The sequence below is a fragment of the Pantherophis guttatus genome, chromosome 16 (genome assembly GCF_059756535.1).
Source record: "Pantherophis guttatus breed Tessera chromosome 16, ASM5975653v1, whole genome shotgun sequence".
In the NCBI taxonomy this organism is placed as follows: Eukaryota; Metazoa; Chordata; class Lepidosauria; order Squamata; family Colubridae; genus Pantherophis; species Pantherophis guttatus.
In genome coordinates, this window is record NC_142078.1 from 6,944,428 (window position 1) to 6,972,128 (window position 27,701).

The following is a 27,701-nucleotide window of genomic DNA, read 5'->3' on the forward strand; positions in this document are numbered from 1 at the left end:
TCCACTGGAAGAGTTGAAGCTAATCTGCTAATCTGCTAATCTGGGGTTGTACTTTCAGGACTGTCATTTGATTTACCACCCATTCATGGTATGGAAAATAGATGCCCTTCACATTTTGTATTCCGCATTGTTGCTGGTCATAAATACCTTCCGTGCATGCACCCGGCCTCAAAAATGTGCCTAAATAGGACAGCATAGAGCTGGGATGGATGGGTGGGCAGGCCCACCACAATTTCTGCTACCGGTTTGCTCGAACCCCCTCAATACCACCTCTGAACTCTTATATACAAATCAGTCAAGCTAAGCCATGTCCAGGCTCTGAGCCATCTGGGTCACCAAATAGTCTCCATTGGTTAACCTCTTACCATGCCTATTCCAATTCATGAACTCTCATACACTGACATGTGTGGAAGTCAAGTCAACCGGAATGAACGGTGGGTTTCTCAAGCCAAGAGTCTTTTTTGCGATTTTATTCAGAACTTGGTTAATACCCTCCTTCATGAAACAACCTTCTGTTTCTTGCCAGAAACAGACATTTCTCGTTTCCTGTTCATTTGCGGTTTCCTTCTAACACATTGATTTCCTTAATGAGGATCTCACGTTCTGCGCTTGACCTTTTTAAAGCGTTCACAACTTCCCCTCTTCGACGGTCTCCGGTTACGACTTTTTGCAAATCGTGGCTGGGGACAGCTCGGCTGTCAGATGAGTTAGGAAATAGCCACTCTGCTCATTACATGCCAGGGTTACGTTGCCTCCAGTGTGAGGAACAGGGGGAAGTTTGTGACAAACTCTTGTGGGATTTAAGCTGATGGTCAGAAGGGGTGAAGGCCAAAGAGAACTGCGCTCCAATCTTCGTTCATCCATGAAGTCCTTTCAGATGTCACTCCTGATGGCTCCATATTATAGGCCAGTTGGGTTTTCATAAAAGATGGCATTGTATGGGTAGATTAGAGATAACATACTGAACTTCCTCGGAGCAAGAGCAGGACATAACCATAATCTCCATATACCCGTTGAGCAGAAAATAGTTCTACCGACGTCTTAAAAAGTTGGAGAGAATTGTGGGTGATTAAAAGAGGTTGAGCTAAGTGTGGCCAGCCTGTCACCGATGGAGGTCGTGCAACTTCCTGACAGAAAATTCATTCCAGTTCATCCATAAAGAGTTGATCGACCTTCATCTCTATGTTAATGAGGAGCTAGGAGACAAGACAAAATGAGGGGTTAAGCACCTCATTATTCATTGCTACCAGACTGGAAAGAAAGATGAAGAGCAGAGAGCTTTCACCCCGGGTCCTTTTACTTCTTGTCCACCCCCTTCACGAATGATGGTCCATGTCCTTCTTGAGATGAATCAAAAGGTGTTTGCAATTGCATACTGTTGGACCTGTTCCCAGTTGCAATGGATGGCTGTGAAAGTTGGACCATAAGGAAGGCTGAGCGCCAAAGAATTGAGGCCTTGGAACGATGCTGCTGGAGAAGACTCCTGTGAGTCCCTTGGACTGCAGGGCCATCCAACCAGTCAGTCCCAGAGGAGATCAACCCTGACTGCTCTTTAGAAGGCCAGATCCTGAAGAGGAAACTCAAATACTTTGGCCACCTAAGGAGAAGGAAGGACTCCCTGGAGAAGAGCCTAATGCTGGGAACGATGGAGGGCAAAAGAAGAACGGGACAGCAGAAAATAAGGGGGCTGGATGGAGTCACTGAAGCAGTCGGTGTGAGCTTAAATGGACTCCAGAGGATGGTAGAGGACAGGAAGGCCTGGAGGAACATTGTCCATGGGGTCACGATGGGTCGGACACGACTTTGCAACTAACAACAAAATCTTCTCTGTACACCCCATCCATGAAGCCGTATCCTCTGGAGTCCATTTAAGCTCACACTTACATATGAGCAGTGGTAGAATTCAAATGTTTTTACTACTGGTTCTGTGAGCGTGGCTTGGTGGGCGTGACAGGGGAAGGATACTGCAAAATCCCCATTCCCTCCTCACTCCTGGGGGAAGGATATTGCAAAATCCCCATTCCCATCCCACTCCAGGGGAAGGATACTGCAAAATCTCCATTCCCACCCCACTCCAGGGGAAGGATACTGCAAAATCTCCATTCCCACTCCAGGGGCAAGGATACTGCAAAATCTCCATTCCCAACCCACTCCAGGGGAAAGATACTGCAAAATCTCCATTCCCACCCCACTCCAGGGGAAAGGATACTGCAAAATCTCCATTCCCACCCCATTCCAGGGGGGAAGGATACTGCAAAATCTCCATTCCCACCCCACTCCAGGGGGGAAGGATACTGCAAAATCTCCATTCCCACCCCACTCGGGGGCCAGCCAGAGGTGGTATTTGTCGGTTATCTGAACTATTCAAAATTTCCACTACCGGTTCTCCAGAACCTGTCAGAACTTGCTGAATAGCACCCCTGCATACGAGACCCCTAGCACGCCCCATTCGCCTGTCAGACCTGGAAGCCATCTTTTGCATTGGATCTTTCTATCCAAGGGTCAACGGTTAAGCGTTGAGATCTTCAGAAGATTGTTCAATGATGATTGAGAAACAGACAGTTATTTGGATGGTTTCAAGGTGTGTGCTTGTTCGCTTTTCCTTGTACGGATTATTATTATTATTTTTCTAAAACGACATCTCTTTCCATCACAAAACCCGACCTCCGACGCTGAGCCATTTTGCCCTTCTCCTAAAAGTAACCTGGCAAATTTAGTTCACGGGGTTTCCGGAACGGAAAGAATAAATTAAAGAGAAGCATTTGGAAAGACCCAACTGAGTTAGCTCTTCGGTCAATTTGTTTAGTGCATTTGGGATTGATTGGCGACAGGCAACCCAGAGATCAGAAGCAGCGTCTCACCCCGCAATTGACCTGGACTTAAATTTGGAGCTAATTTGGGACACAACCTGTGAACCACTGCACCTCGCCGAAGGAGAAAATAATTTGAAGGGAAAAGACTTGCCAAGATGCACAAACCTCCATCGCAAAGGTCAAGTAGCAATTTTGTTACCTAGTTTTTTTCTGCTCTTCCCAACTCAGCAAGGATTCTGGGCCTTTAAGAGCTAACAACAAACCAACTTCTCCCCCCTCCTTTTTTTTTTTTTTTTGTGGAAATACCGTATTTTTCAGAGTATAAGATGCTCCGGACTATAAGATGCACCTACCTTTTTTGGTGAGGAAAACAAGAAAAAAAAAATCTGCCTCTGCCTCCTGGCAATTTTGCCTCATTGCAGCAAACAGCAAACAGCCTGCTTTACTTTCATTTTCGTTTTCAGCATAGTTTGATTAGCACAAGAAAAAAAAAATCTGCCTCCCAGCAATTTTCCTCCTTGCAGAAAGCAGCAGAGGCAAAACAGCTGATAGCAAAACAGCTGAGAGTCGGGAGGCCGATCCAATCAAGTTGTGCTACATTAAACTAGGCATACCCAGTTCCTGCAACCATTCTTCATAGAATAGAATAGAGTAGAGTAGAGTAGAGTAGAGTAGAGTAGAGTAGAGTAGAGTAGAGTAGAGTAGAATAGAATAGAATAGAATAGAATAGAATAGAATAGAATAGAATAGAATAGAATAGAATAGAAATTCTTTATTAGCCAAGTGTGATTGGACACGCAAGGAATTTGTGTTTGGTGCATATGCTCTCAGTGTATATAAAAAGACAAGATACATTCGTCGAGAATCATAAGGTACAACACTTAACGATAGACATAGGGTACAAATAAGCAATCAAGTTATACTAGGAAACAATATCAATATGAATCATAAGGATACAAGCAACAAAGTCTGGTGGCTCAGCAGACTGAGAGCATTGTGATTAACATCAGCTGTCTGCAATTACTGTAAGTTCGAATCTCGCCAAGGCTCAAGGTCGACTCAGCCTTCCATCCTTTCTAAGGTAGGTAAATTGAGGACCCAGTTGTGGGGGCAATAAGCTGACTTTGTATAAATATACAAACGTATGAAGGCTATTGCTTAACGCATTGTAAGCCGCCCTGAGTCTCCGGAGAAGGGCGGCATATAAATCAAATTTTAAAAAAAAAAGTTACAGTCATGCAGTCATAAGTGGGAGGAGATGGGTGATAGGAATGGTGAGAAGACTAATAGTAACAGTAATGCAGCCTTAGTGAATAGTTTGACAGTGTTGAGGGAATTATTTGCTTAGCAGAGTGATGGTGTTTGGGGAAAAACTGTCCTTGTGTCTAGTTGTTCTGGTGTGTAGTGCTCTATAGCGTCGTTTTGAGGGTAGGAGTTGAAACAATTTAGGTCCAGGATGCGAAGGGTCTGTAAATATTTTCACAGTTCCCAAGACATCTTTGATGCTCGTCTCTGCAATCTTTCTAGAGCAGGGGTCAGCAATCTTAAACACTCAAAGAGCCACAAAGGTCCTAACTGGAAGTCCCCATTCAATTCTGGAGCTGACCGGAAGTCCAGTTCCCCCATCATAGTCTCCTCCTAGCACAGCATCCTTTTTCCTCTACCTGTCCTAACCGAAAGCCCTATTAATTGTGCAGCCGACCAGAAACAGGGAGCTGCAGCAGAGGGATGAAAGAGCCACATGCGGCTCCAGAGCTGTGGGTTGCTGACTCCTGTTCTAGAGTCTCAGTTTGCGTATCGTGGTGAACCACAACCTCACACGATATTCCAAGTGCGGCCTCACCACTGCAGTATAAAGCCGCATTAAATCCCTTCTTGTGCTCCGGAAAAGGAACGACGGCTTCGGACATCGAGTGACACCCCAGATTTGCAGTGGGAAAAGGCAATATTTTACGAGCCAAGATTAATTGCATTTGTCCATAATAATTACTACTCCAGGCCAGCACAGGCTGGGCAGCCGGAGGGCTTCAGGAAACTCATTAAACCGAGTTGCAAAATAATGATTCAGCCAAAGTGGTTGTAAGAGGAAGTAAAAACACAGCTGGGAGAATTGGTTTTTTTTCGAGACTTGTAAGGTGTTTGGTTAGCAATGATGGCTCACAATGGTTATATTAAATAAGAAACAGATAAATACATTCTGCTTAGAGCCTGTGTCAGCTTTTCATTAAGCTTTTTTTAAATTGCAGCCGCATGGGTTTCTTATCCCTCTCTTCTACCTTTCTTGTCTTCAATGTCTAACCACTTCTATTTTTCATTTTATAAAAACCTTCTTATCTTTTGTTGTATTCGTTAAAATCTGTTCTTTGGAGAAGCACGCATTTGCTCCTAGAATAGAATAGAGTAGAATTTTTTATTGGCCAAGTGTGATTGGACGCACAAGGAATTTGTCTTTGGTGCATACGGTCTCAGTGTACATAAAAGAAAAGCTACATTCCTCAAGAATCCTATAGAATAGAATTAGAATTAGAATTAGAATTAGAATAGAATAGAATAGAATAGAATAGAATAGAATAGAATAGAATAGAATAGAATAGAATAGAATTCTTTATTGGCCAAGTGTGATTGGACGCACAAGGAATTTGTCTTTGGTGTATATGCTCTCAGTGTACATAAAAGAAAAGATACATTCATCAAGAATAATCAAGAATAGGATAGGGTAGGGTAGGGTAGAGTAGAATAGAATAGAATAGAATAGAATAGAATAGAATAGAATAGAATAGAATAGAATTCTTTATTGGCCAAGTGTGATTGGACACACAAGGAATTTGTCTTTGGTGTATATGCTCTCAGTGTACATAAAAGAAAAGATACATTCATCAAGAATAATCAAGAATAGGGTAGGGTAGGGTAGGGTAGGGTAGAATAGAATAGAATAGAATAGAATAGAATAGAATAGAATAGAATAGAATAGAATAGAATAGAATAGAATAGAATAGAATTCTTTATTGGCCAAGTGTGATTGGACACACAAGGAATTTGTCTTTGGTGCATACGCTCTCGGTGTACCTAAAAGAAAAGATACGTTCATCAAGAATCATAGGGTACAACACTTAACGATAGTCATAGGGTACAAATCAGGAAACAATATCAATATAAATCGTAAGGATACAAACAACAAAATTAAAATCATGCAGTCATAAGTGGAAGGAGATAGGTGGTGGGAACGATGAGAAGATGAATAGTAATGCAGACTTAGTGAATAGTTTGACAGTGTTGAGGGAATTATTTGTTTAGCAGAGGGATGGCGTTCGGGAAAAAACTGTCCTTGTGTCTAGTTGTTCTGGTGTGCAGTGCTCTATAGCGTCGTTTTGAGGGTAGGAGTTGAAACAATTTATGTACAGGATGTGAGGGGGTCTGTAAATATTTTCACAGCCCTCTTTTTGACTCGTGCAGTGTACAAGTCCTCCATGGAAGGCAGGTTGGTGGCAATTATTTTTTCTGCAGTTTGCTTCTATTCGCCTTTATTTTTTTTTATTTTTTTTTTATTTGATTTATATGGCGCCCTTCTCCGGAGACTCAGGGCGGCTTACAATGTGCTCAGCAATAGCCTTCATCCTTTTGTATATTTATACAAAGTCAGCTTATTGCCCCCACAACTGGGTCCTCAATTGACCTACCTTAAAAAGGATGGAAGGCTGAGTCAACCTTGAGCCTTGGCGAGATTCGAACCTGCAGTAATTGCAGGCAGCTGGTCTTAATAACCAGCTTAATAACAGGGTGCCTTTTCATTGAATATCAATACTCCAGCCTTAATGTCTATAGAGATTTCTCCGCCATGCAGGGGATGGTTGTCCCAAAGGTGCTTTTTTTCCAGAGGCAACTGGACTTTCTTGGTTTTTCTTCGTTTCTCTTCTCATCGAAGAAGCTTCTTCCGCTCCGACTGGATGGTGGGGAATGGAAGGATTGATACTTCTTGCAGACAGCTGGTCACGTGCATTCTTTTTACAGAGTCCGCTTGGAGTTGAGGCCACTTGGAGGTTTATCTGTGTCGTCAGGGTTCCCTTTCTTGACAGGTAGAACAATTAATCAATGGAACAACTTGCCTCCAGAAGTTGTGAATGCTCCAACACTGGACGTTTTTAAGAACAGATAGGACAACCATTCGTTGGAAATGTTATTGGGTTACCTGTTTGAGCAGGGGGTTGGTCTAGAAGACCTTCAAGATCCCTTCCAACTTTGTCATTCGGTTATTCTGTAGAAGTACAACTGAATTCTCTGTGCCAGAAATTCTTGCTTTGTCTTTGGAATGTCCTTGAACAAGACCAGCTATGGAGGCTCGCCGAGGTCTCTCTTGTCATCTTTGTCCTTAGCTGTCCTTAAGGCAAACAGGGCTGTTCAAATCAACCAGCTCCTAAGCCAATTTTTTTTCCCTCTCTCAATGCTTTGAGATCCTTCGAATGTCCTTTCCCCTTCCTTTGACCTTGGTAGAACTACCATCTGCAGTTAAGAGAGGAGAACCATCTGCGTGCGAGGTCTTCTCTGTCACGACTTCCCCGATCCCTGTGAAATATTGGAGTGAAGTTATGAAACCATAAAACTGAGCTCAAAGGAAGGTGGGAGGTGAAGAAAAACAAGACAGCTCAGCTTGGCAAGAGATCATCAAAATCCAGAACCGTAGATTTATTTCAGTGCTTTCCACTAGAGGTCAGTGTAGCACCGCATTTTCGGGAAACCGGCTGCCTTAAAACCACGTCCTCCTCCTTTTTAATCAAGCGCGGATCTAAATCCACTCTACACATCCTCCCCCAGACTTGATTTTGATGGCAATACATTTAGGCATTGCAACGGTAGGGTTTTGATTTGCAAGGACCTCAGTTAGGTGAGGTGAAAATTGAGCAAGGCTGAGATATTATTCCACTGATGCTACCGCGGTGTTCGGCCCACCTTGGCCAAGAGGAGGAAGGCAGAGGGATGAAAATGGCCTTGGGTTGTCTCTCCCCTTGCATTTCATCTTCTTTCGGTGTTTTCAGCTCAGAGAGGAAAAACTTGTGTGTCCGATAAATGGGTCAGGAGTGAATGAGTTGACACGATAGGATGAATGAGTAGAAGGTTGCAGTGAGCAATCATAATCTGCAACCAACTCTTCTTTGGGAGAATAACAGAGTTGGAAGGGATCTTGGTGGGTTTCTAGTCCAACCTCCTGCCTAGGCAGGAAACCCTACACCACTTCAGACAAATGGTTATCCAACCTCTTCTTAAAAACCTCCAGTGATGTTTTACAGATGGCATATGCCCCCTGAGAAACTGGCAAAAATGTTTAAAGACAAATCAGCTAAATGTTGGAAATGTCACCAGTTACCAGGAACTTATTATCATATGTGGTGGACATGTCCAGAAGCTAAAAACTATTGGAATAAAATCAAGACATGGTTGGAAGAAATGACACAACAATGTATTGATTTAAAACCAGAGCTGTTCCTACTGGGTATCCTCCCAGAGAAAATTTGTAAAGAAAATGTTTATTTGATTATACACGTAATAACAGCTGCAAGATTTGTCTTTGCACAAAATTGGAAAGCAGAGAAAATACCTTTGGAAGGAGAAGTAATTTTAAAAAAAATTGAGACGGTGCAGAAACGAATAGATTAACTTTGATGATTAAAGAAAGAGAGGATTCAGAATATTTTAAGATACGGGATCAATTTTATCATTGGTTAGAAAAGAGATATAGGCAAGTATATTAATAATCATGTAAAAAAATGGTATAATTAGGAGATATGTTGGAATAGATTGGGTGATAAATGAAGACAGAAGAAGCTACAAAAAGATGAAGTCATGGAGAAAACACCGAGATGTCACACGGAAGGAATGACTGATGTATTAAATGTTTGTGTATAAAATTAAAAAAAAAAAAATCGAAAAAAAAAAAAACCAGTGATGGAGCACCCACAACTTCTGGAGGCAAGTTGTTCCACTGGTTAATTGTTCTCACCGTCAGGAAATTTCTCCTTAGTTCTAGGTTGCTTCTCTCCTTGGTTAGTTTCCATCCGTTGCTTCTTGTCCTGCCTTCAGGTGCTTTGGAGAATAGGTTGACTCCCTCTTCTTTGGGGCAGTCCGTCAAGTACTGGAAAACAGTTATCATGTCACCCCTAGTCCTTCTCTTTGTTTTGCCTAGACCAGGGGTCTCCAAATTTAGCAGCTTTACGACTTGTGGACTTCAACTCCCAGAATTCCCCAGCCAGCATAGGAAGTGAATTCTGGGAGTTGAGGTCCATGAGTTTTAAAATTGCTGGACTAGACATTAAAAGGATGGTGTACAGAGCAAAAGTTTGTTTTTGGCTCCTTGTTCCTGCGTCTTTCCTTCATTTTTTTTCTCCTCCTGTAACCACTTTCTTTCTTATTTACTCAGCCATCTTACAAATGGCCCAAACTATATCAGGCGTTCGTCTTGCTTGGATGTCAACTTAATGGATTTCCAGAGAACTTCCCAGAATTTTATAAAGGAGCCTTTTCTTAGCTGACGTTACCATGGATTTAAAGCCAGATCAGGAGTGAAATCCAGCAGGTTCTGACAGGTTCTGGAGAACCGGTAGCGGAAATTTTGAGCAGTTTGGAGAACTGGCAAATACCACCTCTGGCTGGCCCCAGAATGGGGAGGGAATGGAGATTCTGCAATATCCTTCCCCCAGGAGTGGGGCGGGGATGGAGATTTTGCAGTATCCTTCCCCTGGAGCAGGGTGGGAATGGAGATTTTGCAATATCCTTCCTCCTGGAGTGGGATGGGAATGGAGATTTTGCAGTATCCTTCCCCTGCCACGCCCACCAAGCCACGCCCACCAAGCCATGCCCACCAAGCCACACCACGCCCACCAAGCCATGCCCACAGAACCGGTAGTAAAAAAAAATTGGATTTCACCACTGGGCCAGATGTTTTGATTGCAACTTTAAAGATATTTTTAAAAAAGCAAACCAAGAGGCTAGTCCTCAGTGTTCCAGAGTGGGGAAAAGGGCAGAGAAATTAAATTAGGATAGAAGAAGGTGCCCATAGTATATTGACCTTAAACTATCGTGTTTCCCCGAAAATAAGACCCTGTCTTATACTTTTTTGAACCCTGAAATAAGCGCTTGGCCTTATTGCCATGCAGTCAAAAGCCCGATTGGGCTTATTATCAGGGGATGTCTTATTTTGGGAGAAACAGGCTATCTATCTATCTATCTAATCTATCAGTTATCTATCTCTATCTATCTATCCTTCTATCTATATATCTATCTGCTATCTGTCTATCTATCTATCTATCTATCTATCTATCTATCTATCTATCTATCTGCTATCAGTTATCTATATCTATTTATTCTATCTATCAGCTATCTATCTACCGTGTTTTCCCAAAAATAAGACCCTGTCTTATACTTTTTTGAACCCTAAAATAAGTGCTTGGCCTTATTGCCATGCGCTCAAAAGCCCGATTGGGCTTATTATCAGGGGAGGTCATATTTTGGGAGAAACAGAATAGCAGGTCTGTACACTTGAATCTGCAAAGCTGAATATTCATGTCACATTTGTCATTTCAGTGAAATAAATAACCCAATGCCATTGCAGAGGCGGGAACCTCTCTCCTGCAATTATTTCTCCAAATGGTATAAAGATTCCTACACCAAAATAAATTAATAAACTAGTAAGTAAACACACACACACACACACACACACACACATACAGAGGGGTGGAGAATTTTATTCACAAGTATGTGGGTTTGTGTTTGCATATATATACACAATGATTTATGAATAAGATTTCCCCTCTCTGTGTGTCAACAAATGTAAATTGCTTTGCATCACCAATGATAATAAACGAGTAATAAACATACCATTTTTTTTTTATCCGCAACAGATATAGGATTTTAATTATGGGAGTTAATTTTCAGAGCAGAAAGTCTGCTTTTGCACAATTAGAAGGGGGATAACTTTTAATTAACTTTGAAGAACTTTCTTTTTTTCCAAAGAGGAAAAAAAAAAATCCAATTAAAACGCTTTGAGGGGCTATTAGCATGGAAATAAGAGTTAAGAAGGGAGAAAGGGAAATATATATAACGATATTTAGGAATGAGAGATTTCTGCGCGGAGAAGAATATGACTCTTTTTGAAAAATTGAACCCACAAAAGGGGGGAAAAAAAGTTCGTTTAACAGTTTCATTTAAGATATGTTGCGCTAACAGCAAGCTAAGGATTCTTTTCTGATTAAGAAACAATTCCACACCTCGCAAGTGGTGGGCTATCATTTTAATGTTATTTGTCATGCTCACATCGCAATTATTTTATTTTCTAGAGCTCGGTTCTCATCACAAACGTATACAACGTCTCCTACGCCTCTTTGTAACTCAGGAGCAGTTGGTCGATCCAACTCAAATGATTTATTTCTTGTTTGTTTCATTCAATTTGGACTCTGGCCACGTGTTTGGACTGAAAGGCAGGACAAAACGCAACAAATGGAAACTCATCGAAGAGAGAAGCAACCTAGAACGAAGGAGAAATTTCCTGACAGTTAGAACAAGTAATCGATGGATCAGTTTGACACCAGAAGTTGTGGCTGCTCCATCACTGGAGATTTTTAAGAAGAGATCGGACAACCATATGTCTGAAGTGGTAGAGGGTCTCTACTTTAAGCAGGAACTTGAAGACCTCCAAGTTCTCTTCCAACTCTGTTATTCCCTTGTTCCCATTTTGAGGGGCTGCCCCAAAGAAGAGGGAGTCAAGCTATTCTCCAAAGCATCTGTGAAGGCAGGACAAGAAGTGATGGATGGAAACCTATCAAGGAGAGAAGCAACTTAGAACTAAGGAGAAATTTCCTGATAGTGAGGACAATCACTCAGTGCAGAGGTGGGTTTCAAAATTTTTTAGTACCTGTGGATGTGGGTTGGTGGGCGCGGCAGGGGAAGGATACTGTAAAATCTCCATTTTCACCCCACTCCAGGGGAAGGATACTGTAAAATCTCCATTCCCTCCCCAATCCAGGGGAAGGATATTGTAAAACCTCCATTCCCTCCCCAATCCAGGGGAAGGATACTGTAAAATCTTCATTCCCTCCCCAATCCAGGGGAAGGATACTGTAAAATCTCCCATTCCCTCCCCACTCCAGGGGAAAGGATATTGCACAATCTCCATTCCCACCCTGCTCCAGGGGAAGGTTACTGCAAAATGCCCATTTCCTCCTGATCAGCTGGGACTCGGGAGGCAGAGAATAGATGGGGGCGGGGCCAGTCAGACTTTTTACTACCGGTTCTCCGAACTACTCAAAATTTCCGCTACCGGTTCTCCAGAACTGGTCAGAACCTGCTGAAAAACCCACCTCTGAATCAGTGGAACAACTTGCCTCCAGAAGTTGTGAATGCTCCAACACTGGAAGTTTTCAAGTAAGATCTCACCTGGAATATTGCATCCCAGTTTTGGTCATCACATTGCAAAAAAGCTGTAATTCTGGAAAGGGTGCAGAGAAGAGCAACTAAGATGATTAAAGGCCTTGAGGCTGAAACATACGAAGAACGGTTGTAGGAACTGGGTATGGCCAATCTAGAGAAAAGAAAGGCCAGAGAAGCAACCTGGAATTAAGGAGAAACTTCCTAACAGCGAGGACAATCAACCAGTGGAACGGCGTCCCTTCAGAAGTTGTGGGATGCTTCATCACTGGAGGTTTTTAAGGAGAGGCTGGACAGCCATTTGTCTGGAATTGTATGGAGTCTCCTGCTAGAATGGGGATTGGACTAGAAGATCTCCAGGGTCCCTTCCAACTCCGTTTTGGTGCGGTGATAGAAATGTCACAAATTGTGAGAAGGTTAAGGCTGGACATCAAACCGTGATGAGACATGAGACGTAACCCAATTCATTAAAAATTAGGTGTATTCTGCTGACACTGTACCACTAGGAGAAACTAGGAGTTATTCCACCATGGCTGAAGAATGAAAGGACTCCGCTGGGATGGCCAAAGGTTTTTCCAGATGTGCGTGAAAAACAACTGCTTGCAACTGAGTCTATTTTCTTTGAAATATTGGATTAGAACAACGACAACAATTTGATCTTCTTGAAGCACAGCAATGATATGTCTTTTATCTCCCACTTCGCCGATTCTCCCATTTCAATGGAAATGAAACCCTGCTCTTGAAAGTATTTGTACCGATAATTTCTCGGTGGGGGCGGAGAGATTCTCAGCGCACTGAATAAACATTTTAGCATTTAGTGCCTGGACACGAAGGCGACTTGGAGTAATTGCTTAGAGCTCGGAGAAACCTGCAGACTTGGCATTTATAACCACACAAGGAAAGAAGCTGATGGGGGTGAGAAGAGGGAGCCTCGCCACTGGCCCCAATTTCACCTTTCTCTGTCTCTCTGTCTCTGTCTCTCTCTCTCTCTGTCATCCCCTCTCTCTTTCTCTCTTTCTCCCCCTTTCCCTCCCCACTCCTGCTCTCTCTCTTTCTCTGCCTCTATCTCTCTCCTCCTCCTTCTCCTCTCTCTTTCTCTCCCTCTCTCTCCTCCTCCTCCTCCTCTATCTCTCCTCTCTCTTTCCCTTTCTCTCTCACTCTCTCTTTCCTCCTCCTCCCTCTCTCCTTTTCCTTCTCTCTCTCTCTCACACACTCTCTTTCCACCTCCCCCCTCCCTCTCTCCTTCTCCACCTCTCTCTTTCTCTCCCTCTCTCTCTCCTCCTCCATCTCTCCTTTGCTCTTTCTTTCTCTTTCTCTCACTCTCTCTCTTTCCTCCTCCTCCCTCTCCTCCTCCTCCCTCTCTCCTTTTCCTTCTCTGTCTTTCACTCTCTTTCCTCCCTCTCCCTCTCTCCTTCTCCTCTTCTCTCTCATTCTCTCCCCCTCTCCTCCTCCCTCTCTCTTTTTCTCTCTCTCTTTCCTCCTCCTTCTTCTCCCTCTCCCTCTCTCCTCCTCCTCCTCTCTCTTTCTCTCCCCCCTCTCCTCCTCCTCCATCTCTCCTTCTCTCTCTCTTTCACTCACTCTCACTCTCCTCCTCCTTCTCCTCTCTCCTTCTCCTCCTTTCTCTCTTTCTCTCCCCCTCTCTCCCCCTCCTCCATCTCTCCTTCTCTCTCTCTTTCCCTTTCTCTCTCACTCTCTCTTTCTTCCTCCTCGCTCTCCTCCTCCATCTCTCCTTTTCCTTCTCTCTCTCTCTCTCACACTCTCTTTCCTCCTCCCCCCTCTCCCTCTCCTTCTCCTCCTCTCTCTCTCTCTCTCTTTCCTCCTCCTCCCTCTCCCTCTCTCCTTCTCTCTCTCTTTCTCTCACTCTCTCTCCTTCTCTTCTCCTCCTCTTCCTCCCCCTCTCTCCCTCTCCCTCTCTATACACTTTCTGCATAAGGAAACGGTACACTTGAAAATCAGCTCTAATAACACAGTCCCATCCATGTTTGCAAAATTCTGCCAATGTAAGCTATTTGATATTCCGTCCCTGCTCACCACTCCATCAATTATTTTAGGCAACAGACACGGAATTCAATATTCCTACATTTCAGATGATATTCAAAGATGGGCGAAAGCAGCCGAGGACCAACAGATCAATCCCGCACGTTAAAAACGCCAAACCGGCCTGGCATTTCTCTTTGATTTAGGTTGATGTGGGGTGGATTCCTGTTCGAGGGCTTCGTCTGAAGGGCTTGTGCTTCTCAGAGGAAGGATGGACGAGTTCGAATCCCTAGTACAGGTCTCCTGTCTGCGTGAGCAGGGGGTTGGACTAGATGACCTCCAAGGTCCCTCTTCCAACTCTGTTACTGTTTCTTTTGAGGGCTGAGGTCTATGTTGGCTTCCAAACAGCTGCTGGGAGATACCTTCAAAAGCTAGGATGAACGAGTCTACAAGAAAAGCCTCAATGATACTGGAAAGAGTGCAGAGAAGAGCAACAAAGATGATTAGGAGGCTGGAGGCTAAAACATTTGAAGAACGGTTGCCGGAACTGGATATGTCCATCTAATGAAAAGAGAGACTAGGGGTCACATGACAGCAGTCTTCCAATATCTGAGGGGCAGCCACAAAAAAGAGAGGGGCCAACCTATTCTCCGAAGTGAAGAGTTAGTACCGCTTTATAAGGCCTTGGTAAATCCTGCATCCAGTTTTGGTCACCACGATGTAAAAAAGATGTTGAGACTCTAGAAAGAGTGCAGAGAAGAGCAACCAAGAGGATTAGGGGACTGGAGCAGTGGTAAAATCCAATTTTTTTTTACTACCGGTTCTGTGGGCGTGGCTTGGTGGGCGTGGTGTGGCTTCGTGAGTGTGGCTTGGTGAGCGTGGCAGGAGAAGGATACTGCAAATCTCCATTCCCACCCCATTCCAGGGGAAGGATACTGCAAAATCCCCATTCCCAACCCACTCTGGGACCAGCAAGAGGTGGTATTTGCCAGTTCTCTGAACTACTCAAAATTTCCACTACTGATTCTCTGAACTACTCAAATTTTCTGCTACCATTTCTCCGAACTACTCAAATTTTCTGCTACCAGTTCTCCGAACTACTCAAATTTTCTGCTACCAGTTCTCCGAACTACTCAAATTTTCCACTACCAGTTCTCTGAACTACTCAAATTTTCCACTACCGGTTCTCTGAACTACTCAAATTTTCTGCTACCGGTTCTCGGAACTACTCAAATTTTCTGCTACCGGTTCTCCGAACTACTCAAATTTTCCGCTACCGGTTCTCGGAACTACTCAAATTTTCTGCTACCGGTTCTCCGAACTACTCAAATTTTCTGCTACCGGTTCTCTGAACCACTCAAATTTTCTGCTACCGGTTATCCGAACTACTCAAATTTTCCGCTACCGGTTCTCCGAACTACTCAAATTTTCCGCTACCGGTTCTCCGAACTACTCAAATTTTCCACTACTGGTTCTCCGAACTACTCAAATTTTCCGCTACCGGTTCTCCGAACTACTCAAATTTTCCGCTACCGGTTCTCCGAACTACTCAAATTTTCCGCTACCGGTTCTCCAAACTACTCAAATTTTCCGCTACCGGTTCTCCGAACTACTCAAATTTTCTGCTACCGGTTCTCTGAACCACTCAAATTTTCTGCTACCGGTTATCCGAACTACTCAAATTTTCCGCTACCGGTTCTCCGAACTACTCAAATTTTCCGCTACCGGTTCTCCGAACTACTCAAATTTTCCACTACCGGTTCTCCGAACTACTCAAATTTTCCGCTACCGGTTCTCCGAACTACTCAAATTTTCCGCTACCGGTTCTCCAAACTACTCAAATTTTCCGCTACCGGTTCTCCGAACTACTCAAATTTTCCGCTACCGGTTCTCCAAACTACTCAAATTTTCCGCTACCGGTTCTCTGAACTACTCAAATTTTCCGCTGCTGGTTCTCCAGAACCTGTCGGAACCTGCTGGATTTCACCCCTGGACTGGAGGCTAAAATATATGAAGAAAGATTGCAGGAATTGGATATGACTAATTTTAATGAAGAGAAGGGCTAGGGGTGACATGATAGCAAAAAAAAAACCAAGCTGAACCCTGATTTAAATAATTCCGTATTCAGTCCATTTGCTAAGAGTGTTTGTTCAGCTCTGAAGAACCCGTTCCTTTCATTTCCATCAAACCCCAAGTCAGTTTCCGCTACATATCACGAGGTAAGCAGCTATATGGGTATATCTATATATGTATAAAGCACTAAAAATTACACAAATTAGCCGGGCTTAAATATTCAGCCATTAACAAAAGGGCCCGCGTTTTCATTTATGCAAATAATTGCTTTTCGCTGTCATCCAGAGTGCTTCGGCTCCTAATGGTGTTTATTAATTAGAGATGGCAATATATTTAAATGGAAAACTAATTTGGGCCATTTTCCTCGTTATTTACCAAAAATAAATAAATAAATAAACAAGCAAGCACCAACGGAAAGAAAGCCAGGTTTTTTTTTCTCCCCCTCTCTGATATTCCGAGCTTCGTGGCAATTGAGAAATTCTTTTATTGATTATATCCGCTCCCTCTTCATATAACAAATGATCCTTGCGACGCAATTAAAGCCGCATTAGTCTCTCTGTAAGATGCTGACAGTGACGTTAAAAAGAGAGAGAGAGAGAGAGAAACAAACAAGTTGCAAATTCCTGTCCTTCTTCCCCACCCCCCCACCCCCATCTGAGGATGAAAAATAAAATGAAAAGGCCGATCTTGCCGATGTTTTATTAATATCAATAAATGAGAGCCGGCAAAATTTAAGTCAGACCGTAAATGCATTTTCCTGGAGCGTTTGAGTGGGGGGAGTTTAAACAAGTTCCAGTTATTGAAAATGTGTTGTGCAAAAGGCAAAGACCTAACCCAGCTAAAATTAAATATCCCACTTTTTAAAGAAAAGAGGCTATAATAAAAAAAAAATGGGATAGATTAACATAGTTTGCCCTGAAAGCTTGACTAGAAGTGGGTGAACTCATAAGACCGGATCGAAGGCGCTAGAAATGGTGGGATTTATAATGAAAAAATTCAGATTTATTTCCTTACGACCTAGAATACTGCAGCTTCCCCTAAGGCTTGGTGACACATTTGATATTCTTCTCCTCTGTTCCTTCGTTTTCTTCCATCTTTTATGGCGTTTGCGTGAAGGAAAATTGTAGAGGAGGTTGTCTCATCAAAATCAAAAAAATTTTTAACAGATTAACAGTGTTGGAAGGGACCGTGTAGGATAGGATAGGATAGGATAGGATAGGATAGAATAGAATAGAATAGAATAGAATAGAATAAGAGAGGAGGAGAGGAGAGAGAAGAGAAGAGAAGAGAAGAGAAGAGAAGAGAAGAGAAGAGAAGAGAAGAAGAGAAAGATGGAATGGAATGGAACGGAATAGAACAGAATTAGAGTAGAGTAGGAATAGGAATAGGAATAGAAGATGGAATAGACTAGACTAGACAGAATTGGAAGGGACCTTATAGGTCATCTAGTCCAACCCCCACCCACTCAAGCAGGAGACTATCCCATTTCTCACAGATGGCTGTCCAGTCTCTTCTTGAAAGCCTCCAGTGATGAAGCTCCCACAACTTCTGAAGGCAACTTCTGTTCCATGGGTTGATTGTTCTCACGGTCGTGAAATTTCTCCTTATTTCTAGGTTGAATCTCTCCTTGATCGGTTTCCATGTATTATTCCTTGTCTGGCCTTCAGGTGCTTTGGAGAATAGCTTGACCTCCTTCCTCCTCTCTGTGGCAGCCCCTCAAATATTGGAAGACTGCTATCATGTCTCCCCTGGTCCTTCTCTTCACTAGACTAGCCAGGCCCAGTTCCTGCAACCATTCATCGTATGTTTGAGCCTCCAGTCCCCTAATCATTTGTGCTGCTCTTCTCTGCACTCTTTCTAGAGTCTCCACATCTTTTTTATAATGCGGTGACCAAAACTGGATGCAGTATTCCAAGGGTGGCCTTACTAAGGCTTTATAGAGGGGTTCTAGTACCTCACTTGATCTTGATTATATCCCTCTTGTTAATGCAATTTAGGATTGCATTGGCAGTGCTGGCTCATAGGTTGCAATCTCGGTTGTATAGTTTTGACTGAAAAGGGTTGCCTTGAAGTCCTAGGCTGCATTAACGGAGGGATAGAATCAAGGTCATGTGAAGTGTTAGTACCGCTGTATGCAATGGGTGGAAACTCATCAAGGAGAGAAGCAACTTAGAACTAAGGAGCAATTTCCTGACAGTGGGAACAATTAATCAGTGAAACAACTTGCCTCCAGAAGTTGTGAATGCTCCAACACTGGAAGTTTTTAAAAAAAGGTTGGATAACCATTGGTCTGAAGTGGTGGAGGGTTTCCTGCCTAAGCAGGGGGTTGGACTAGAAGACCTCCAAGGTCCCTTCCAAATGTTATTCTATTCTATTCTATTCTATTCTATTCTATTCTATTCTATTCCTATTCCTATTCCTATTCCTATTCCTATTCCTATTCCATTCTAATTCATTCCATTCTATTCTATTTTCCATTCCATTCCATTCCATTATTCTATTCTATTCTATTCTATTCTATTCTATTCTATTCTATTCTATTCTATTCTATTCTATTCTATTCTTCTCTAACTCTACTCTACTCTACTCTACTCTACTTATTCTATTCTGCTCTAACTCTATTCTATTCTACTCTACTCTACTCTACTCTACTCTACTCTACTCTACTCTACTCTACTTATTCTATTCTGCTCTAACTCTATTCTACTCCACTCCACTCCACTCCACTCCACTCCACTCCACTCCACTCCACTCCACTCCATTCCATTCCATTCCATTCCATTCCATTCCATTCTATTCTATTCTATTCTATTCTATTCTATTCTATTCTATTCTATTCTATTCTAATGCCCTGGAATACTGCATCCAGTTTTGGTCCCCACAATGTAAACAAAATGTGGAGACTCTAGAAAGAGTGCAGGGAAGAGCAACAAAGGATTGGGGACTGGAGGCTAAAATATATGAAGAACAGTTGCAGGAATTGGATATGACTAATTTAATGAAGAGAAGGGCTAGGGGTGACATGATAGCAGCCTTCCAATATCTGAGGGGCTCCTACAAAGATGAGGGGGTCAAACTATTTTTCAAAGCACCTGAAGACAATGGATGGAAACTAATTAAGAAGAGAACCAACCTGGAACTAAGGAGAAATTTCCTGACAGAACAATTAACCAGTGGAACAGCTTGCCTCCAGAAGTTGTGAATGCTCCAACACTGGAGATTTTCAAGCAGAGATGGACAATCATTTGTTTGGAATGGTATGGGGTTTTCTGCCTGAGAAGGGGGTTGAACTAGAAGACCTCCATGGTCCCTTCCACCTTGTTCTGTCATTCTGTCATTCTTCCAGAAAATAACCACCAGAAATGCTTACCTTGTGATCCATGATATAAATCAGAAAATTTGGATATTACAATTTTAGGAAGTCTGGTATCAATTCCACTTTTGATCCATTTCCCCCCCCCCCCCCGCCGTAAAGCTCAGGAAAACCTAGATGATGCAATAACAAGAAGATGCAAGTCAGTTAATTAATGGTGTAATTAAATGTGCATAAATATTTGTAAGTCAGCATATTCATCACAAACGTTGGTGAGTGGATGCGTTTATGCGAAAGCGCTATTTCAGATAATTGCTGGCTGGTATGGAAACAGCATAAAACAGAATTAGGAACGGATATTTGAAGCTAACCCAAACAAGGATGAGATCTATACATCGCAATTTACAATCGGAAAAATTTAGAGAAGTCAATAAGGCAATAACCGTACTTGTTCCAGGATGTACTAAGAATAACAAAATAGCAGAGTTGGAAGGGATCTTGGAGGTCTTCTAGTCCAAGCCCCTGCTCAGGCAGGAGACCTTATAGTCATGATGGCGAGCCTATGGCAAGCATGCCACAGGTGGCACGTATCAGTGGGCACGCGAGCTCAGTTAATTTTTGGGCCTTCTGGGCCCACCGAAAGTAGGGAAACCCTCCTGCCTCCGGAAGGCCAGTGGTGGTGGTGAGGAAGGCCCGTTTTTGGCTCTCCCCAGGCTCCAGAGCCTTTCTAGGAGCTTGGGAAGGGCAAAAACAGCTTTTGCAATCCCCTGGAGGCCCTTTTGTTCCCACCAGAAGTTGGCAAATGGGCCGTTTCCGGCCTCCAGAGGGTCTCCCGGGGGGGTTGGGGAAGGCCGTTTTTGCCTTCCTCAGGCTCCTAGAAAGGCTCTGGAGCCTGGGGAGGGCGAAAAATAGGCCTACCGGGCCCACAGTGCTATTGTGTGCAAAAAGCTGGGGAACGCAGGAGGCGGGGTGCATAGAAGTATGGGTGTGGGCACACATGCACACGACACCCCCTTTAGCCAACTTCTAAAATGTTAGCCATCACTGCCCTATAGGATTCCAGACAAATGGTTGTCCAATCTCTTCTTCAAAACCTCCAGTGTTGGAGCATTCACAACTTCTGGAGGCAAGTCGTTCCACTGTTTAATTGTTCTAACTGTCAGGAAATTAGTTCTAGGTTGTTTCTCTCCTTGAGTAGTTTCCATCCATTGTTTCTTGTCCTGCCCTCAGGGGCTTTGGAAAATAGTTTGGCGCCCCTCCTCTTTGTGTAAAGGTAAAGATAAAGGTTCCCCTTGCACATCTGTGCTAGTTGTTCCTGACTCTAGGGGGCAGTGCTCATCTGTGTTTCAAAGCCGAAGAGCCAGCGCTGTCCGAAGACGTCTCCGTGGTCATGTGGCCGGCATGACTCAATGCCAAAGGCGCACGGAACGCTGTTACCTCCCCACCAAAGGTGGTCCCTGTTTTTCTACTTGCATTTTTTACCTGCTTTCGAACTGCTAGGTTGGCAGAAGCTGGGACAAGTCACGGGAGCTCACCCCTATTACGCAGCACTAGGGATTCGAACTGTTGAACTGCTGACTTTTTAATCGACAAGCTTAGCCACTGAGCCACCGCGTCCCTCTTTGTGGCAGCCCCTCAAATATTGGCTGCAAATTTAAGCACGCTCAAGGCTTTCTTAAACCTTAGCTTGGCTTTATAAAATAATAAATATTAAATATATGTTCGTCTTCCTTGGACTCAGTGCTAATGTTTTTCTTTTTTTGTACCGTCCATCCACGGATGTTGAGGAAGTAATCCATTTGTTGGAGTTTTGTTTTGTTTTTTTCAGCCTGGAATGTTTATTTATCTTCCATGGGATTGATGGATGCAGGGCCATTATTTTGTTGGGTTGGCTTGAACCAACCATCTGCTCGCGGGCATTTTGCAAACAGCAGAACTGGGGAAGTTGGACGGGAAAGGAGGTTGGGTTGGTAGCAACTGTATCTGCCCATTTGTTAGCAATAATATTTTCATGGCCTTTCATTGTCAGACCTGTTTCTTTCTGGCAACGGTCGCTTTTTCTACGAAGGTTTGGCCCAAATCAAGTCAGCTCAGTAACAATCGCTGCTTGCACATATGGCTTCCTTAGAAACACACAATTATTTTTCATTTTGCCTACCTCTTGTTGTCGTGCACTATTATTTCCCCCTGGTTTGGGCTCTGAAAAAAGCCAAACAGAAAGGGCATTGGCTCTTTTGCACTTGGGTGTTGGAGAAGACTTCAGTACCGTGGACAGCGACAAAAAATGGGATTAGTAATCATGGCTCAGTGGCTAAGACGCTGAGCCTGTCGATCGAAAGGTCGGCAGTTCGGCAGTTCGAATCCCTAGTGCCGCGTAACGGGGTGAGCTCCCGTGACTTGTCCCAGCTTCTGCCAACCTAGCAGTTTGAAAGCACGTAAAAAATGCAAGTAGAAAAAATAGGGACCATCTTTGGTGGGAAGGGAACAGCGTTCTGTGCGCCTTTGGCATTGAGTCATGCCGGCCACATGACCACGGAGACGTCTTTGGACAGCGCTGGCTCTTCAGCTTTGAAACTAAGACAAGCACCACCCCCTAGAGTCAGGAACGACTAGTACATATGTGCGAGGGGGACCTTTCCCTTTCCCTTTAACCATTTGTCAAAACAAGTTGCGACAAGTTTTTGCTCAGTGCTGTTGAGTTTGGAAGTATCTGGAGAGCATCAGGCTGGCTTCTCCTTGATTTGTGGCATCCTGAGACATCTTGCAAGTAGGCAAAAGAAAGATGCAGAATAACAAGAGGTAAGCAAAATGAAATATTTAAGGAAGATGTGTTTTCGTTCAGGTTTACTAAGAGACCCGGGGCCTAGGAATAACTTACGTTCTCTTCTGTTGTTCTTTTGCATTTGGAAACAGGAACACAGCTAACAATGGATGGTAAAGGTTTTATTTGTATGTTTCTCTTGGTGTGTATCACACGTCACGTTTTGCAAGCTCTGTAGACTTGTCGATCTCGGTGCTTTGCTGACATCGACGTGATGCCTGAATTTTTCATGCATAAAATGTTCTGCAGCAGTTCTGAATTCAACTCTCTTTAGGAAGGATGGACGGAAGGAAGGAAGGAAGGAAGGAAGGAAGGAAGGAAGGAAGGAAGGACGGACGTGGGAAAGAGGAAGGTAGGGACGGAGGGGAGAAGAGAAAAGGGAGTAGAGATGAGAGAAAGAAGGAAATAATAAGGGAGGGAGGGAAGGAAGGAAGGAAAGAAGGAAGGAAGGAAGGAAGGAGATAAGAAAGAGGGAAGGGGGGAGGGAAGAAGATAGGAAAGAGGGAGGGAGGGAGGAAGGACGTGGGAAAGGGAAGAGAGGGAGGGAGGGGAGAAAAGGAAGTAGAGAGAAAGAAGGAAAGAAATAAGGGAGGGAGGGAGGGAGGGAGGAAAGGAGGGGAAGAAGGAGGGAGATAGGAAGGAAGAAAAGAAGGAGGGAGGGAAGGAAGGAAGGAGAGATGAGGGAAGGAAGGAAGAAGGAAAGAAAGAAAGAAAGAAAGAAAGAAAGAAAGAAAGAAAGAAAGAACCATAACTCTAAAACTTCCCACTGCTGGCAGCATAAATCTGAATTTCTATGATCTAGCTACGTGACTCAGCATTTATAAGATTTTTGATTCACAGCAATGTCTCAGGGCATATAAAATTTTTTTTTTTGGCAGTCTCACTTAAAAAGAGATTTGTAGGCCAGCCCTGTTTCGTGCAGAAAATCCAGAACTGGCTGCTCATCGTTTTTAGAAAAGTCTGGAATCGGTTCCACTGTTGAGTCTGCCAAGCCAACTTCCATCCCAGCAGTGAAAGCTCATAAGACTGGTTGTGTTTACCCATCACACAAGCCGTGGTTTGTTGAACAAACAAACCATCTCATGGCTGAGCACAACGCGGGAAATCACCCAGAGTCTGTAACTCGCTGACTATTATATTCCAGTTGTCGCATGCAGGGAGATAGAAGGATAAGGTAAAGGTAAAGGTTCCCCTTACACATACGTGCTAGTCGTTCCCGACTCTAGGGGGCGGTGCTCATCTCCGTTTCAAAGCCGAAGAGCCAGCGCTGTCCGAAGACGTCTCCGTGGTCATGTGGCCGGCATGACTCAATGCCAAAGGCACACGGAACACAATTCCCTTCCCACCAAAGGTGGTCCCTATTTTTCTACTTGCATTTTTTACCTGCTTTCAAACTGCTAGGTTGGCAGAAGCTGGGACAAGTCACGGGAGCTCACCCCGTTACGCGGCACTCGGGATTCGAACTGCTGAACTGCCAACCTTTTAGATCGACAAGCTCAGCGTCTTAGCCCCTGAGCCACTGCATCCCGTCGATAGAAGGATACAGCCATATATTTCCAAATTTCCAACGCTTTTTCCTTTCCTTCCTTCCTGCCTTCCTTCACTTCTTCAAATATTCCCGAGCATCACTTCTTTTCAAAGGCATCGGCAAGGAGAAGAAAATTGTCTAGGGTTGACAATGATACTCGAACACATATTCGGATATTTATTCATGAGATCAAAAGGAGAAAGCAGCTTTCCCGGGTGCTTTCGGATTTATTTCCATGTGCTTATAGGTAGCGTGGGCATTGCCATGCTATCACTGTCATGGACGGTGCTGGGATAAGACGAATAATTTCCCCAGGTTTCAGGTACAATGTAATCATTGCTCACTTTAGAAGCAAGTGATATATATTTTGGCTTTTGCCAAAGCTTTGATTCCTTTCGTTTTGCATTTGTGCCTCCCTGGTGCTCAACCATCGTATTTCTCCTGCATTGATATTGATGTCAATCAAGTAGAATTTACAGCTGTATGACAGCTGCGTGTACATCAAAGCAAATCTGGCTTTACCCATTGATGTAAGTCATAAGCAGGGATCGGATTCAGCCGGATGGGAGAACAGGATGTTAACTTGAATCTGGTTTGGCGAACCGGTAGTTGCAAGGACTGGCTGACCCCCCGCCCCTCGCGCCCCTCCCAGGAGTCTCCATGTGGCCTGTTTTGGAGGCCAGGTAAGTGCAGGGCCTCCGCGGAGGCTCTGGGAGGGCGAAAAATGGGCCTACTAGAAGCACCAGAAGTCCGAAAATGGGCCTGTTTCCGGCCTCCGGAGGGCCTCCAGAGCCTGGGGAAGACCGTTTTCACCCTCCCAGAGGCTCAAGGAAAGCCTCTGGAGCCTGGGGAGGGTGAAATGGGCCTACCAGAAGTACTGGAAGTCTGGAAATGGGCTTGTTTCCTGCCTCCAGAGGGCCTCTGGAGCCCAGGGGATGCCGTTTTCGCCCTCCCGAAGGCTCGAGGAAAGCCTCTGGAACTTGGGGAGGGCAAAAAATGGGCCTACCAGAAGTCTGGAAATGGGCCCGTTTCCAGCCACTGGAGGGCCTCTGGAGCCCGGGGAAGGCTGTTTTCGCCCTCCCGGAGGCTCAAGGAAAGCCTCTGGAACTGAAGTACTGGGAGCTCACCCCGTTTACGGGGCACGAGGGATTCGAACCGCCAAACTTCTGACCTTTCCATTGACAAGCTCAGCGTCTTAGCCACTGAGCCACTTCGTCCCTTTGAAGGTCAAAAGATACCGCCAATTTTGTGAAGATATAAATGGGCAGAATGGGAGTGTAGCCAAGGCAGGCCCTTCAAATCATGGTTCATGAGCAGAATCCCAGAACTAAAAAGTGATAAGTTTTGCACAACGACATGATGATTAGTACCAATAGAAAAAAAATCAAACCTTTTAAAGCTGCCCTTGGGTTGCTAACCAACCCACATCCCAAAGTCTAATTAACACTGCCCCCTGAATTACCCTCACTCTCATAGCTGTTCTGTCCCCGTCTCACACACGCACACAAACAGTCAGCCAGGGGTTAAATAAAACTTGCAGACAACTAATTCCTTCAATAAGAGGATTGGCAGCAACCCAGTAGCTGCTTGCCAAGAACTTTACTCATAGAGGGAGGGGTTGTTCCTCCGCCAGATAAACCAAAACAATATACACACAGTCAAAGAATTGTCAAGTCCAGTCCGTATTAAATCCAAGGCAGATAACATTGTTTCAAAGATACAATGTGACTCACTAGTAGTTTAGTTTTGTCCGTCACAGAGTCTGAATGGCCACCACATCCCCTTTTATCCCCTGTGGGGTGTGGTCCAGTGACTCAGCTTAATCTCTGGCACACCTCCTTTTCTGCTGCATGTGCTTGTCTCTCCGACGCTGGCGTGGATCCAGCCAAGACTTATCTCCGTCACTGCCCCACTGTGAGGAGATACCTGGCTCCAATCTCTTCTTCTTCGGGAGACACCTGAGGCATTGCCAGAGAGGAGGGTCCTGGAGAGGGAGGCCTGGCCAACTCCTCTCCTTCATGTTCGGAGCCTTCTCCCTCTGATAAGTCGGCCTCGGGGGTCGGAGTCACAACAATAGCTATAAGAATGAATTAACCTGTTTTGGCATATCTTCAGCAAAAGGAGAATTTTTGGGAGAAAGGGTCAAAATCTAGGTGTAGACAACGTTGAGCTAAGCGAGTAGCCGGCTCTTTAGAAAGCAATTATTTTTATTTCTGATTTCCGTTCAGATTTTGCATGGCTTGTCCAGGGTGCTGAATGCTTCACCCGTGAACAATGCACCTTCCACCGTTGGGTTGGCAGAAGTCAAATCTTCCGTCCGTGGGAAAAGGATTTTTATGAACAGAGCCACCTGGGTAAAGCTTCCCGCTGCATTAGGAGACCTTCCTCGCAGGATTCGCCCGGAGGCAGATCAAAATCCGGGAAAGATGCCATAAGAGGGATCGTAAAAAAAATAAAATAAAAATAAAATGCGATCCTTATCGCCCCCGTCATCGCTGATAAGGAGATGTTGCATTTCTTCCCCGTTTGGGGGATCAATCTGTTATTTTTGATATTTGCCACCAGCCTTGGTAAATCAATTTTCGAAAGAGAAAAGCTACGGAGGATGCCATGATGCAAATTACAATAGGAAGTACTAGTAATCCAATTTTACGGCCCAATTTTGGTGGCGCATTAGAATTGCCAGTGCACAATTGGTTGCTTTCCGTGTCTTTTCAGCATTGTTATATGTGAGTAAATGCTGCAGTTTTTTGTAGCTAACGAGGGTTTTATTAACTGGGTTTTTAAATATATATATATATCGTCTCTGTCTCCTTCTTCCTCCCTTTCTCCTCCCTCCTTTTCTTCCCTCCTTTCTCCCTTCTCCTCCTTCCTTCTATCCTCTTCTGCCCTTTTTCTTCCTACCTTCTTCCCTTCCTTCATTCCTTCCTTCCTTCCTTCCCTCCTTCCTCCCTCCCTCCCTGTCTCTCCCTTCCCTTCCTCCCTTCCCTCCCTTCTGCCCTTCTCCTTCCTTCCTTCCTTCCATCCATCCATCCATCCCCCCTCCCTCCCTCTCCTTCCTTCCTTTCTTCCTTCCTTCTATCCATCCTTCCTTCTGCCCTTCTTCCTTCCTTCCTTCCATCCTCCCTCCCTCCTACCCTTCCTTCATTCCCTCCCTCCCTCCCTTCCCTTCCTCTCTTCCATCCTTCCATCCATCCTCCCTTCTGCCCTTCTCCTTTTTTCCTCCCTCCCTCCCTCCCTCCCTCCCTCCTTCCCTTTTTACTGAAAGCTTCATGGTATTTATTACCTGTATGCAGGCAAATGATTCCAGCTTGAACTGTATAATATTTCTTATGCAGTGAAATGTTCCGCAGGTTGTTACATAGATGAAAGAATGGAAGAAAACTCTACTGGAATGGACAATGAAGAAAGACCATCAATTCCTGAGTTTTGGCTGTTCTGTGCCGAGCATCTCATCCTATCCAGAGAATGAAAATAGCATTAATTCTTCTTCAAGGAACCATCTCACACTTCAGGTTTTTCACTGCAGTTCCCACCAACCAATTAGATCTAGTCTGCCAACTTCATGAAGCCAACAGACGAGATCCTTCAGCTGCTGGCCCATGCCCTGCACTGTGGCCAGAAAGGTGGTTTAATTAGAACAAGTCTCCCTCACTTAGCGACAGACATTCTGGGCTTAGTTGTGGTCGTAAGTCAAGGACTACCTGCCTATTCTGTTATTACGACAAGGCCCATCTGAAGTTCTGAAGATCAGATCTTACAGCA

General features: G+C 44.2%; 1 long non-coding RNA gene across 1 annotated transcript in view; it reads left to right on the forward strand.

Moving 5' to 3' along the window:
* The window catches only part of LOC132712641 (uncharacterized), a 42,857-nt gene extending 16,424 nt beyond the window's left edge, over positions 1–26,433 (forward strand). Inside the window, exon 2 of the long non-coding RNA XR_009623301.2 lies at positions 26,165–26,433. This is a non-coding gene — a long non-coding RNA (uncharacterized LOC132712641). The remainder of the gene's footprint in view (positions 1–26,164) is intronic.
* The last annotated feature ends 1,268 nt before the right edge of the window (positions 26,434–27,701 follow it).